We start from the raw sequence: 13,781 nt of genomic DNA on the forward strand, positions 1-13,781 counted from the left end.
TCGAGCCGTCATCAGAAGAATCCGAGACGGAAGAAATCCAACAGCCGAAGTACATCCCGAGATCGATGAAGGGGGAGAATCTTCGAAAAAAATTAATTCAACAGGGGGAGAACCTACGGCCAAAAAGGTAAGTCAGGTATGGTCTCCATCTTCTAATCAATTGGTTAAACCAGTCGAAAAGCTGCCTAAAGATTTTTTCGAATTAGAAATTGATTCATCAAAAGAGATTTTCGATTCAGAAAAACTTTTGTATAACAAATCTTGCAAACTAGATTCTTGCGAATTAAGTACTTTATCAAAAGATTTATTTCCAAATATGTTATCGAAAGAATTTTTCGGATTAAGAAATCGACTGTTAAAAGATTTTTGCAAGTTAGAATTTGTGTCGTCAAATTCTTGCAAATCACAAAATAGTCTTTCGAACGAATTTTGCACCTTTCCGAAAGAACTTCTTATATTGTCAAAAAATTTTATCAAGTTAAAATTTATGCTATTCAAATATTTTTGTGAAGTAAAAATTCAAAAAATAGAAATTAACATGATACAAATTTTTACATATTTAATACTTGCGGTTTTAAATCTAAAAAAGATTGATTTAAGAAATTATGACAAGTTAAAATGGAAATTTAAAACTTTCTGATAAATAGAATTAAGAACTAAATTAATAAATAAATGCATAGAAATTTTTTTAATGTTTAAATTTTCTTGCATAAAAGTCTTTTTTGAGCTTAGAAAGTTTTTTTTTAACTTAGAAACTTTTCAAAAAACTGTTGTTGACTTAGAAATATTTTAACAGATAACCTTTCAAAGTTTTCTAAGTCTTTAAACCCTTAGAATTTTAAACCCCATTTTATTGTGATCAAAGGGGGAGAAGGAAAGTATAAGTCTAGGGGGAGGTACAAATTGAAAATTAAAAATTTCCGAAATTTAATTTTTTCTATCTTGTTGCGCATTATTGCAATAAATTGTTTAATTTTATATCTATTTTTATTCATGATAGACTTGTTGGAACCCCAAGGTTGTTTTGGTGTGATCAACAAGTTAAGTTAGGTCCTGCGTTGTTTCTAACCTTGTGTCTAAGTGTGCAGGAGCTTAGGAGCACAGGTACTCGAGCGGAAGACGCAGCTAGCGAGAAGGACGGCACGCGGTGCGTCCGAGGGACGAGGTGCTGCGGAAGAGTACACCGGCGGACGAGAAGGAAGTGCGCGCGGTGGTTCCGAGGTACGAAAGCCGGAGCGGAAGATTGCTCGGGGAGCAAGAGACGCAGCTAGCGCGAAGGTCGGCACGGGGTGCGACCGAGGGACGAAGTCTGCGGATGATGAGGTGGACGAGAAGGGACACGCAGCACGAGGGACGAGAGCCGGGAGGAAGCACGCTCGAGAAGACCGGAAGATGGGTTCGGTGAGCCCATTCCGGATGTCGAGATCACCCAAGCAAGTGGAGCCGAGCAGAAGACCGGACCGAGGCGGTGAACCAAGAAGAGAGCCTGAGACCAAAAGTCAATGGGTTGACTTTTGGCCGGAGCGCCCGGCACAGGATCAGCTTTGACTCGATCCAACCGTTGGGGATAAATTTTATCCCCAGTGCCCGGAACCCTTCCAGGCGCCCCGACCAAGGCTATAAATATAGCCTTGGTCCAGAAGCTTTTCAACAATCACGATCATTCTATTTCCAAACACTTGCATGCTTTAGTTGTAGTTAAGCTTCTGTTTTTTGTGCCTAAACGCTGTAAGAGGCTTCTCCGCCTGAAGGAGTTTTTGAGCTTAATCTTCCTTGGATTAACAACCACATCGGTTGTAACCAAGTAAACATCTGGTGCCTCGTCTTTTCTTTTATGCTTCTATTTATCTGCTTAATTCATTTTACAAGTGTTAGCTTAATCGTTCGAGGAAGGGTCGTCTGTTTTTAATTGACAGGTTATTTACCAACCCTTCTAGCCGGCCCAATGGACCTACAAAGGTGACTTGGGTCAAACGTGTTAAGTTCCGCAGGAGATCCAAGTCAAAACCTAAAAGAACAAATAGATTAAGTTTTGGATCAAACGTGTTAAGTTCCGCAGGCGATCCAAAATTTAATTTTAAAAAACATATGGTAGCTAGGAAAAGGTTCAGACCTTTGTACAAAATTTTTGTACAGTGGAACCTCTAGGTTTTCTGAGTAGCAACCAACATCACCAACACATGAGCAATCCTGTGTCTACTTCGGTTGTTGGTAACATTTAAATTAAGTTGTTCAATGATATTATTAAAGGATGCATAGGCTGTTACACTGTCCTTTGTTCGTTGTATTTGATTCCCTCTTTCGGAGGTTCTGGAAGAGGTTATTAGTGAATTACCTATCAATAGGTCAGCGAGACCTGGGTCTTAGAGTAAGTAAAATCGATCGAGTTCACGTGCTTGTTTTGTTTTGTATTTTTCCCTTGCATACTTGTTTTATAAAACCAAAAATATAAGTTCTTCAAAACTACATGATTCACCCCTCCCTCTCACATGCATAACGGTCCTACAAGTGGTATCAGAACGAGATCATTTTGAATTGGTGAAACCACCAATTGAGCAGGAGATTCTTTATATATACTAGTGTGATCGTGCACACATGTTGCGTGTGCAATATAATAATATAAAAATTATTTGGGTCTTTGAAAATCTGAATTATTTGGATTTTCTAATGTCATCCTTACGCTCAGAACCAAGACTCATGCAATAGTGCAATAATACATGGGTGACGTTAGAGAATCCCAACAATAAACTACTATAACGGGCTTCCCTATGCAAAAAATTATTTTAATTTAATATTATACTTATCTTAGTAAAAGAAACTAAGAAAAGTATATTTTTTAACATCGTCGGCCTAAAATATTTATAGAAGCTTCTTTGATCATAGTGTTGTCAATTCTAAGATGTGGGACTAAAGAGAACTATATTGTTTTTATATAAAATAACCAGAGAAAATTAATGATGAGAAAAATTCATAATAATATGTCGTAGCTGAGTCTCGAACTCTAGATCACTAATTGTTTCGCTTGTGGAATTATTAATAAACCTTGGAATTATTTTTAGTGTGAATAGAAAAAAGGATAGTAATGTAAATTTATTTTAGGTTTTACCAAAGTTAGTTAGTAAAGGGGGAAGATTTTTAATAAAATAGTAAGATATATATATATATATATATATATATATATATATACAGTATTGATATTATACGCGCCCTCTTTTGCGCTAATGTGCGCGTCAAAGACAGGTGGATATATTTTTTTTCCACCTCTCATATTTTTTAACCACGTCATTTTATTTTTTCCTTTCCTTTTCTAAAACCTAACTTTTCCTCGACCTCGCCTCTGTGTTCCCCGCCACGCCGTTTCCTCGCCTCGCCTCTGTGTTCCCCGCGACGCTGTGCTCTGCGATCCTCGCTCGCGATGCACCTAACTTTTCCTCTCCTCGCTCGCCTCGCCTCTGTGTTCCTCGGCGTTCCTCGCCGCAATGCCGTGCTCTACGTTTCCCGTTGTCGCGAGGCTGTGCTCTACGATCCTCGCTCGCAACGCCAACCCTACCGCCATCTATCGTTGCTGCCGTCATCGTTTGTCGAGAACCGCCAACGCCGACCCGTCGCCACGAGGCCATCCCTACCACTGTCCCTCTCTGTGAGAACCCTCCCTATTTTTGCTATTTGCATTTTAAGTTTCCTTCCTAAATCATCCCCTAATCACTCTGTTGAAACAATCCAACCAGCTAGCATCGGCTTTTGCATTGTGATGTTGCTTGTACTCAGTTAACCATCATTCTCCTGCGGCATTAGGTTTCTAAATCCCTTCTTTGTTGCTGCCTTGAGCAATGCGATTATAGGTCTAGTAGTGATTGATAACTATGATTATGCATTTTTTTCTGTATTTAGTTGCTTTTTGAGCTACTATCAATTTCATTGTCATTCTTTCCATCTTGTGGTACTTTGATAGGTTATCTTTTGTCCAATTTTGAACATATTGCTACCCAATTCTTTTCTATTTCTCTTTTCTTGTACTTAAATTGTATTTGGCTGTTAATTGGACTCATGACTACTATTTCCATCCGTTTACCTTTGACAATACGTACTCTGGATTTATTGGTCTGGGAAATAGAAGTGTACAATCTAGTTTTTGCCGGTCACTGTCTAATTTTTGTTTCTGTTTGGCTTCTTCTGGAAAAGAATCCAAAGGTCAGCTTCAGAATTTTATTCTTGGGTGGCTTTTACATACTACCAACTAAATCTAATTACTTCCATGTGGAAAATAAAGGGGCTTATGATATTTTTTTAAATATACAAATCAGTATTCTTATCACTCACCGTTATGGACACCATTATGCTACTATGACATTTAGATCAAAGGAATTCTCATCTTAGTGAATGCATTCTATAATATAGCAAGTATAAATACTAGTGTCCCTAGTATATAAAGCACAGAATTGTATTCATTACAGTATCCTTGATTTATTGCTTATTTGCAAAAATATAATGCATCCATTCTACTTCCCATTGTCCATGGTTATCATTATAGTTGTAAAACTTTTGTCATTGTTAACCTATTTGATTTGTTTCTATGCTGGATGTATACAGATACTAGATCTTCATAATTATAATTTTTCTCTCTTCTATTTGTTTCTTTGATGCTGAATGTAAATATTTTTCATTGCCGATGACCACCACATGAGAACACTGTGATGTTAGATTACTAACTAATTTTTAACTATTCTACCAAACGGTACACTTGTTTTATGGTACTTATCAAACCTTCACAATCCAGCAACATCCATTTTCTTATGTCTATTTGATTTAGAATGTTTTTGTGACTATATGGTGATATGCAGAACTTCACTTCATCTAAATCTGAAATTCCTCAACAATGGAAGAACATAATCAGCTATACATTCCCCAAGTTGCAGATGATCGAAAGCCAAAATATGGGATGGAATTCTCATCAATAGAGGAGGCATTTTCATTCTATAATCAATATGCACGAGAATCTGGATTTAGTGCAAGGATAAATAATAGCAAGAAAAATAAGATGACAAATGAAGTTGTCTGGAAAACATTTGTATGCTTTAAAGAAGGATATACAAATGATCAACGAAATAAACAAACAAAAGGTGATCTACGGACGAGGGAAAGAGCACGTGGCGAAATTAGAACTGGTTGTAAGTCAAAGATTTCACTTGTCAAGAAACAAACTGGACCTAATTGGGTTGTCACTAACTTTATGGAAGGTCATAATCATCCACTTTCGACTCCTTCAAAAGTGCATTTGCTACGCTCACATCGCAATGTTTCGACAGCAAAGAAAGCATTGACTCAACAGTTTTCAGAGGCCAATGTGCCAACTTGTCAACAAATGCGATTATTAGAGATAGAGTATGGAGGGCCTGAGCTGGTAGGTTGCACAGAAAGAGATATTAGAAACTTTGAGAAACAGTTAAGGGATGAACAAAAGGGTATCGATGCTGAAACACTAATCGAGTTATTTGCATATGAGAAAGAGAAGAATTCAACTTTTTTCTTTGATTACGAGACTGATTCAGATAACAGATTTAGTAGGTGTTTTTGGGCGGATCATGTATCAAGGACGGCATACAATGTATTTGGTGATGTAGTTGTATTTGATACAACATATAACACTAACAAATATGGGTTAATTTTTGCACCATTTGTAGGAGTTAATCATCATCATCAGACAATTATTTTTGGTTGCGGCTTTATAAGTGATGAGAAAACTGAGTCTTTTGTTTGGCTGTTTAACAAATTCATGGAAGCTATGCCTAAAGGTGTACCAAATGTGATCATCACTGATCAAGATCCTGCTATAACGAAAGCAATTGCTGAAGTTTTCCCTCAGACAGTGCATCGATATTGTTTGTGGCACATACTGAACAAATTTCCAGATAAATTAGACCCTTTGACTTTTCATGAATACTACCAAAGCATAAAGAATGTCATTGGAAATTCTACCACACCTGATGAATTTGAGAATTCATGGGAAGAAGTTATCAAGTGTGCTAACTTGGAGAAAAATGATTGGTTGTCTTCGATGTATGAATTGCGACACAAGTGGGTGCCAGCATATTTTAGTCATATATTTTGTGCTGGAATGTCAAGTAGTCAAAGATCTGAAGATTCACATGCATTTTTCAAGAGGTATGTTTCAAATAAGAATTCATTGATGGATTTTATAATCTGTTTCAATAGGGCACCGAGACACCAAAGACATAATGAGTTAGTTGCTGACCATATTGATATGAATGAGCTTCCCAGGATTAAGACAAACTGGCCAATGGAAACTCAAATGGTTAAGTTGTACACAAAAAAGAAATGGGTAGAGTTTCAAAGTGAAATAAGTGAGATCCATGGTTATTATGTGCAACAAGCATCTACGGGAGTTGACTCAGTGGTTTATCATGTGATGAAATTTCAAAGTAATTCTTCCTCCAAACCAAGGGTGCTTACGCATGACAAACAGAATGACAACATATTCTGTAGCTGTAGGAAATTTGAGTTCGATGGCATTCCATGCAGGCATATGTTAGTCTTTTTTCGTATCAATCAAGTGTTTCATTTGCCAGATAAATATATACTCAAACGATGGACACGAGATGCAAAGGTTGGAGCAATACATGCTTTGGGTAAGCAAAATTTCATTGATGATCCAGAAAGGGTTTTGATGTCAAGACACTCAAGGTTATCCATTAAATCTTCAGTATTAATTGATGATGCATCTTTGACTGATGAGGGGGCAAACTTCTTGGATGAACAATTTGATTATATCTACAGCAAAATTCAAGAGATGAATACTAGTAAAGCATGCGACAATGGGGGTCAAAAGAGGAAATCCATGGATAGATCTCATAATATTATTGATCCTTCTTTAGTAACAACAAAGGGATGTGGGAAGAGACTAAAATCATCAAAGGAGAAGTCAACTTCAAAGTCCCGGTTATGTCGTGGATGTGGGCATCGAGGTATGTCACATGACAAACGCAATTGTCCAAGTTTACAACAAGGGTATGTGTAGATTAATTCTATATTTGTATGGTAATTTTATTTGCTAATCAATTATTTTTATTAAATTTGTAAATATAACGATGTGTTGATTGTCAGATCAACTATAGATAATCATCATAACAGCGATGACGACACATATGAAGAAGAATTGGCATCTATAGCTGGTACTATCAAAGTTTTTTTTATAAAATTATAGTAGTTGATTGATTGAGATATTGAAAGTAATAATTGTCTTTATTGTTGTAGGTTCAAACAATATGCACTAGGATAAAACTTTTGTAGATTCAATAACAAGTATGAGGCTGACGATGGTATTCTTCTTCAATGCTTTGCTTGCTATCTTCTCATTAGAGCATAGGATTCCTACTGTTTAACAAAATTAGTTTTAAAATACTAATATTCAAAATTTATATATATATACATTGGCTTCCAATTTACTTTAAACAACAGTAGTTTTCTGCATTTTTGTATGCATATTTTTTTTTTGTAAATGGTAAATGCATTGTTCCACTATATATGTATATTTTTTTTTTCAAATGGATAAATGCATTATTTTATTACTGAAAACGTGTGTATTTTTTTAGCTATTACACTTATGTTAGCTTGATTTATGCTTATGAATGCTCTCATTAACATTTGAGTGAACATTTTGTCCCTCAGGTCCTGATAATCTAGATAACTTGAGGAAGTTTGCAAAGCAATTCTAGAGATGATCACTTGAAACTGCAGCATCTAAAGGTGGAGAAAATGATGATATCCCAGATCTAATGCTTGGAGAGACATTTGAGTCGGCTGCTTAATCTTGACGATGAATTTTTTATATATATTTCATATCATTTTTGGAAGCTTTAATTAAATGTTGCAATGATGGACAATTTTTTTTTATCTGTTGGTGTTAATCTTTATCGCTTACTTTGAATTTTGATTGTAAATTGTAAATTGTAAATTCATTTATTCCCATATGCATAAGACAGTTACAATACATGAGTACTGTATTTACATCTCTTTGGTTTCTTGAGAAAAGGATCATATACAACAGACATACATAAATTTCAAACAATGATGCATTTCAATATCAGCATCCACTACATTTTCAACCTACAATGTCATCATTCTTATTCCTTGGTAGCCAGCCTGTTTGCTCATTGAAACCAAGTCTTGAATGCCAAGATCAAGTGTGGGCAGTCATCGATGTTGCGAGTGGAAAAGCGTAAGCTCTGCTTCAACAAATCTTGAGAATCTGATAATGGAATGGTAGATATTATTCTCAGTCCTCTCCCGAATTCTGTGACTCATTCCAGCCATCTCGACATTACCTCCAGCACTTTCACTGATGGGTCCATAAGCATCAATTGCTAGGCCAGTAGCAATAGTGCTCAACATGCCTAATGCAGCAACAGCCATAGCATACATGGCAGCAAGACTGAAGCTAACAAATATGCTGATAGCGATTGCGAAAATGGGAATGATGATAGATTTGTATTCGAGAGCAAGCCGAAAGATAACATTGGTGGCAGCTCCAGTTCAACATGAATCAGCAACATCTTGAACCGGACTGTAAAATGAGAATAAGTACAAGGCATATGTGTGAACTGTAAACAATGCCGAGCATTTAAGCTACAAAAGCACCCTTGCTATTGGCGTATACCAAAAAGTGCATGCAAGAGTAGATTGGAGATTAAAAAATAGACGTGCAACACCATATGGTTAAAAAAAAAAAACTTACAGATCATGTTTTGGTAAGTATCAATTTTGAAGGATGTCTTTTTGGTAGAATGTTCAATAATGTTGATACTTGAATAGAGGAATGGGAACATTTATTTTTACCTATAGGCGTTGCTTGTGTAGTATTCAGTGACATCCAATCACCAAGCCAGTCCATAACCCAATTGCCACACAGAAAAACAACTGCCTGTTCATCTCCAATAATTAGTATATTGAGAAACATAAAAAGCATCTGAGAACTGATTGACAAATGGAATAAAAAGCTTACCAGTTCTTAACCTGTTTCTGCTCACCAAAGTTGAAAATAGTGAAAGATGATGGGAGGGCCGCCCAAGTAACAATGGCAATGCCAATAGCCATGAGTGCAGTGGAGATGATGAGCTGCTTCTTCAAAGCATGCTCAATCTCTTCTGTAGCCTTTGTCTCAAAGAAGTCAGTTGCGAAGAGAAAAGAAGTCAGTTGCGAAGAGAGTAGTTATCAGGCAAACTATGATACCCATAGAACTAATGAGAAAAGGATAGCATATTGTAGTGAAATAAAGGTCGACCCCGAATGAAGAAATAGAGGCAACAACTAGTGCAACAGATGTTGATTCGGCATATTAGCCAAAAAGGTCAGATCCCATTCTGGAAATGTCACCAACATTGTCTGCTATCACCTGTAAGTTGTACAAAGGCGAAAGGATTAGAATGGGCATTTAGTAGCAAAACTGCTCTTACAGTACAATGTGTTGGGCAAACGCATGTGAAACATTTTGTGCATCGAACACAAGGGTTAGCATGAGAAGCAAGGAAAAAAGGAAAAGCTGGATTTCTAGGGTCATCTTCGGGGATGTTCCTTTCGACCTTACCGACGAGATCAGCACCAACATCGACAACTTTTGTGTAAATACCACCACCCACTATGCCAAAAAGAGCCATGGAAGAGCCACCCAGACCATAACTAATAATGGATCGGCGAGCGAGGAACACCGAGGCTCTTGACAAACGACGACGGCAGCAACGAGGGACGGCCTCGCGCCAACGGGAAACGTAGAGCACGGCGTCGCGGCGAGGAACGCCGAGGAACACAGAGGCGAGGCGAGGCGAGCGAGGAGAGGAAAAGTTAGGTGCGTCGCGAGCGAGGATCGCAGAGCACGGCGTCGCGGGGAACACAGAGGCGAGGCGAGGAAACGGCGTGGCGGGGAACACAGAGGCGAGGGCGAGGAAAAGTTAGGTTTTAGAAAAGGAAAGGAAAAAATAAAATGACGTGGTTAAAAAATATGAGAGGTGGAAAAAAAATATATCCACCTGGCTTTGACGCGCAGGAGCGCAAAAGAGGGCGCGTATAATATCAATACTATATATATATATCCTTGAATTTGGTGAAACACACTTATTTCTTTATCTCTCAGACTACTTAAAAGACATAGTCTTAGAATCTTTGTGAATTTTTTTTCAGTGTTGAAAAATGATGAACAAAGAAATGCTCGGGCGAAGTGTCAACGAAGAACCACCATACGATCAAGATTTCAACTACTGGATGAGAGGAATGGAGTGCTTCTTGGCAAGCAAAAATATTGACCATTTGTTGATATTGAAAAAGGTTTCTCAGGACCCAGAGTTGAACAAAAAGGTAACTGAATTAATTTATACTATTTTACTTAACAATATTTTATGTAGATTAGAAAAATTTGAGAATGCATACGAGCTTTGGACCCATTTGATCAAGCTTCACGAGGAGCTATGGAAGTTAGAGGATCAAGTCAAAAGTGAATCCAAACTCGAGTCAAATCCAACGGAGAAACCTACTGAATTAGGGGGTGTGCTTAAGGTTAGTATAATTTATCAAAATACCCTTGTCAGTAGTAATTTAAATAATCTGCAAGATAATTTAAATAAATATAAAATTATCCCAAGTATGGTGCATGATAATCTAGATTTATATGATTCAAATTTAATTAAAAATTCAGAACTATAAAATAATTTAGATTTTGATCAAATCAATTAAGACTTTGACCAAATCAACATTAACCTTTACTTGATCAAATAGAATAATGACCAAATTAATTCAAATTAATTAATTAATTAATTAATTCAAACATTAAGATAAATTCAAATATAAAACTTTAAAATGAGAAAGTAGGTTACATAAAATTAATAAATATCTCAATAAAATATTTAATAATCTAGATAAAATCAATATAGAAATTTCTATCCAAAAATAATTTAATTAATAAAAATTTAAATCTTTAAGATAATAATATAAATTTAAAAGACAAAGAACATATAAGATAAAATCAAACGATAAAATCAAAACCAAATCTAATAAATTAAAAATTAAAGATAAATCTTAAAAAAAAAGATAATTTAAACAATTTAACCAATTAATAAAAACTTAAATATAAAATATAATCTTTTAAATGAAGATAATTTAATAAATTTAAAGTTAAAAGAAAACTTAAATCAAATACAGTCGTTAAAGAAGGATAATTTAACCAATTAATTAATTTAAAATTAAAAATTTGAACTTAAATTTTAATTAATTAAATATTAATTAAACATTAATTAAAAATTAATTAAGATTAATTGAACAAAATAAAATTTATATGATTCAGGGAGGTTCCAAATTAGTTGGTACCTCTAAAATAATAGTTTACCCATTCAGGTAATTAGGACTAGATAAAAAGATAATTTGACTTTTGTCTAACCTAGGACTAAGATTGGGTGAGATGATAGTATGTTAGGGAATTTTAGTCTAGAAAGTCAAGTAATGTAAGGCGTATCCTACTTGACCTACTTAGCTAAGTGAAACTAATCGAAGCTAGCTTATTAAATCCTAAACTAGTTAGACCAAAATTTATTAATAGAAAAATTAAATGTCCAATTTCTTAAAAAGGCTTTATTTAGAAGTGATCATCCCTGTGACCGCCACAGCTTAGAAGTAGATTTTTAAAATGTACATTTAATTGACTGATGGTTAAACCTGAATCTAACATAAAGTCAAACTATATTTAAATGAAAATTCAACTAACTCATCTCACAATACTATAGGAATATTTTGATTGATAAATTAAACCGGGTGAGATGATTAAAGACCCAAATTTAATTGTAAATATTAATTAAATATTAATTCAATTACACTTTGAATATTAATTTAATTAAATGTTAATTTAATTAAACCTTAAAGGTTAATCCAATTAAAATTTAAAATTAATTTAATTAAACGTTAAAAAAAAACTTTTAAAAATTCTTTTAAAAAACTTTTAAAAAATTCTCCTTAAAATCATTTAAATATTATTTTAAAAATCTGTTATTTTAAATATCTGTTCTCCTAAGTAAAGGCACAAGCGACCATACCATTAATTGGATGGTAATTTGGCGTTCTTTAAGAGCCCAAAATGTAAAATTATGCTCGTAATAAAAAGGTCTAGCAATGCTTTATTGATAAATTGGATATACAACATGAAACGATCACAAATCAGTCACAAGTTGATACTACCAACTACGAAATGGGATACTCAAAGAAGAGAAGAGAAACATCCATGTAGATGTTGAAGCACAAGTTTATTAGAGTATATATATGTTAGAATTTAATTAAAGTTTTATATTAACAAAATTTAAGAAAGATGATGCATTTAAAAAGATGTATGATATATTCATTGAAATGATGCCTCCTAGGTAGAGTTTAAAAGTAAAGTCATGAGAAATTAGACCTAAAGTGTATAATATTATGATATTATGGAAATATATGAACATCTTTTAGGCACAATACATGGTATCAGAATTATGGTCTAGACTAAATGTTATGTAGGGTGACCTTGAATAAAGTTACAGGGAGTTTGAAGCAAGTCAAGGTGACCGGATGCTCATGGGGAGACCCGAAACAAGTTAAGGTGACCAGATGTTTGCTGGGAGACCCGGAACATGTCAAGATAACCAGATGCTCGTAGGGAGACCTAGAGCAGGTCAGGATGACCGGATGTTTATGGAAAGGCTCGAAATATGTCAGAGTGATAGGATTCTCGTGGGGACACTAGGAATAGGTCAAGAGTGATTGAATGCTCGTGAGAAGGCTCAGACAATGAGAATAATTATGATGGTCCTTCGTTTGAGAGAATGATTATTGGGATTCAATCAAAGTCTCATATTAAAAAGATTTGGAAAAAATCTTAGGTTTAAAAAAAAAGATAGATCTGCTACCTTAGCGGCCCCCCTAATGTCGACCCCACGGATATGGAGAGAGGTTCATACAGATACACAGGCCATAGGCTTAGCGGCCCCCCTAATACCGACCCCATGAATATGGAGGGAGGTTCATACAAATACACATACCATAGGCGCATGATAGGGTAAACTCCAAATCATCAGTTCCTAAGAATCGACCCCTGACTATTATACCAGAGATACCATGCGCTCACCGTCTGTACTATGTCCTGAGGGTAAAAAAAATCTTAGGTTTAAAAGGATATATAATATCTCTATTAGAATGAAATCTATAAGTAGAACAAAATTATGAGAACTTATAATTAAAATAAATAATATCATATTATTATAGAAATATATATTCTTTCTCTGGTACATACATCTATGAAACTATCAATGAACCTTGAGAGCATTTCTCCGTCATGGTTTCGATAGCCATCTTCTTCTTCTAAATATATTATATAAAAAGTAATTTATGACCAAAGAAATCAAATATTAATATTATGTATAAAAAAAAATATCGACATGTCACTTGTAAATGCAATCATTATCATAAAAAAAACGACAATCTAACAAAAGATAACAAAAATAAATAAATAAAACATTTACATTGATCAATGGTATAAAAATGAATTGTTATTCAATTATAAATTGATTCAACAATATTAAAAAAAGGCGCACTATATCAAAAACAATAGAAATATATATTTGATTTTAAAAAATAAAGAGTTATGAGTTAATGATCTATAGACTTTGATTTTAAAATCAAAGGGCATTACATTTTAAAAATAAATAAATAAAAGGATACCACTTTTATTCTAATGCTAATATAATAATATTTTTGGA

General features: G+C 34.7%; 1 pseudogene; it reads right to left on the reverse strand.

The window, feature by feature from the left end:
* Nucleotides 1-8,211: 8,211 nt before the first annotated feature.
* The window catches only part of LOC121986843, a 28,123-nt pseudogene continuing 22,553 nt past the window's right edge, over nt 8,212-13,781 (reverse strand).

Source organism: Zingiber officinale, chromosome 5B, assembly GCF_018446385.1.
Source record: "Zingiber officinale cultivar Zhangliang chromosome 5B, Zo_v1.1, whole genome shotgun sequence".
In the NCBI taxonomy this organism is placed as follows: domain Eukaryota; kingdom Viridiplantae; phylum Streptophyta; class Magnoliopsida; order Zingiberales; family Zingiberaceae; genus Zingiber; species Zingiber officinale.